A 1,812-nucleotide genomic window follows, 5' to 3' on the forward strand; every position below is an offset into this window, starting at 1 on the left:
TGTTGTTGTTCTAGTTGTCCTTGTTGTTGTTGTTCTGGTTGTCCTTGTTGTCCTTGTTGTTGTTGTAGTTCCGGTTGTTCTTGTTGTTCTTGTTCTTGTTGTTCTTGTTGTTTTTGCTGTTCATGTTGTCTTGTTGTCCTTGTTGTTCTAGTTGTTCTTGTTGTTCTTGTTGTTCTTGTTGTTGTTGTTCTAGTTGTTCTTGTTGTTGTTGTGCTGGTTGTTCTTGTTGTTCTTGTTGTTCTTGTTGTTGTTGTTGTTCTTATTTTTGTTGTTGTTGTTGTTGTTATTGTTGTTGTTGTCCTTGTTGTTCTTGTTGTTCTTTTTGTTCTTGATGTTCTTGTTGTTCTTGTTGTTCTTGTTGTTCTTGTTGTTCTTGTTGTTCTTGTTGTTCTTGTTGTTCTTGTTGTTCTTGTTGTTCTTGTTGTTCTTGTTGCTCTTGTTGTTCTTGTTGTTCTTGTTGTTTTTGTTGTTCATGTTGTTCTTGTTGTTCTTCTTGTTGTTGTTCTAGTTGTCCTTGTTGTTGTTCTTGTCGTTGTGGTTCTTGTTGTTCCTGTTGTTGTTGTTGTTCTTGTTGTTCTTGTTCTTGATGTTCATGTGGTTCTAGTTGTTGTTGCTCTTGCTGTTCTTGTTCTTGTTGTCCTTGTTGTTCTTTCTGTTCTTGTTGTTTTTGTTGTTGTTGTTGTTGTTGTTGTTGTTGTTGTTGTCCTTGCCGTTCTTGTTGTTCTTGTTGTTCTTGTTGTTCTTGTTGTTCTAGTTGTTCTTCTTGTTCTTGTTCTAGTTGTTCTTGTTGTTGTTGTTCTGGTTTTTCTTGTCGTTCTTGTTGTTCCGGTTGTTCTTGTTGTTCTTGTTGTTCTTGTTGTTCTTGTTGTTCTTGTTGCTCTTGTTGTTCTTGTTGTTCATGTTGTTCTCGTTGTTCTCGTTGTTCTCGTTGGTCTCGTTGTTCTCGTTGTTCTCGTTGTTCTCGTTGTTCTCGTTGTTTTTGTTGTTCTTGTTGTTCTTGTTGTTGTTGTTGTTATTGTCCTTGTTGTTCTTGTTGTTGTTGTCATTGTTGTTCTTGTTGTGCTTGTTGTTCGTGTAGATCTTGTTGTTCTTGTTGCTCTTGTTGCTCTTGTTGTCCTTGTTGCTCTTGTTGTTCTTGTTGTTCTCGTTGTTCTCGTTGTTCTCGTTGTTCTCGTTGTCCTCGTTGTTCTCGTTGTTCTCGTTGTTCTCGTTGTCCTCGTTGTTCTCGTTGTTCTCGTTGCTCTCGTTGGTCTCGCTGTTCTCGCTGTTCTCGTTGTTCTTGAGGTTCTTGTTGTTCTTGTTGTTCTTGTTGTTCTTGTTGTTCTTGTTGTTGTTGTTCTTGTTGTTCTCGTTGTTCTTGTTCTTCTCGTTGTTCTTGTTGTTCTTGTTGCTCTTACTGTTCACGTTGTTCTTGTTGTTGTTGTTGATGATGTTGTCCTTGTTGTTCTAGTTGTTGTTGTTGATGATGTTGTCCTTGTTGTTCTTGTTGTTGTTGTCCTTGTTGTTCTTGTTGTGCTTGTTGTTCTTGTTGTTCCTGTTTATCTTGTTGATCTTGTTGTTCTTGTTGCTCTTGTTGCTCTTGTTGCTCTTGTTGCTCTTGTTGTTCTTGTTGATCTTGTTCTTGTTGTTCTTGTTGTTCTTGTTGTTGTTCTCGTTGTTCTCGTTGTTCTCGTTGTTCTCGTTGTTCTCGTTGTTCTCGTTGTTCTCGTTGTTCTCGTTGTTGTCGTTGATCTCGTTGTTCTCGTTGTTCTCGTTGTTCTCGTTGTCCTCGTTGTTCTCGTTGTCCTCGTTGTTCTCGTTGTTCTCGCTGTT

The sequence above is a fragment of the Megalopta genalis genome, unplaced genomic scaffold (genome assembly GCF_051020955.1).
Source record: "Megalopta genalis isolate 19385.01 unplaced genomic scaffold, iyMegGena1_principal scaffold0035, whole genome shotgun sequence".
NCBI classification, from domain to species: domain Eukaryota; kingdom Metazoa; phylum Arthropoda; class Insecta; order Hymenoptera; family Halictidae; genus Megalopta; species Megalopta genalis.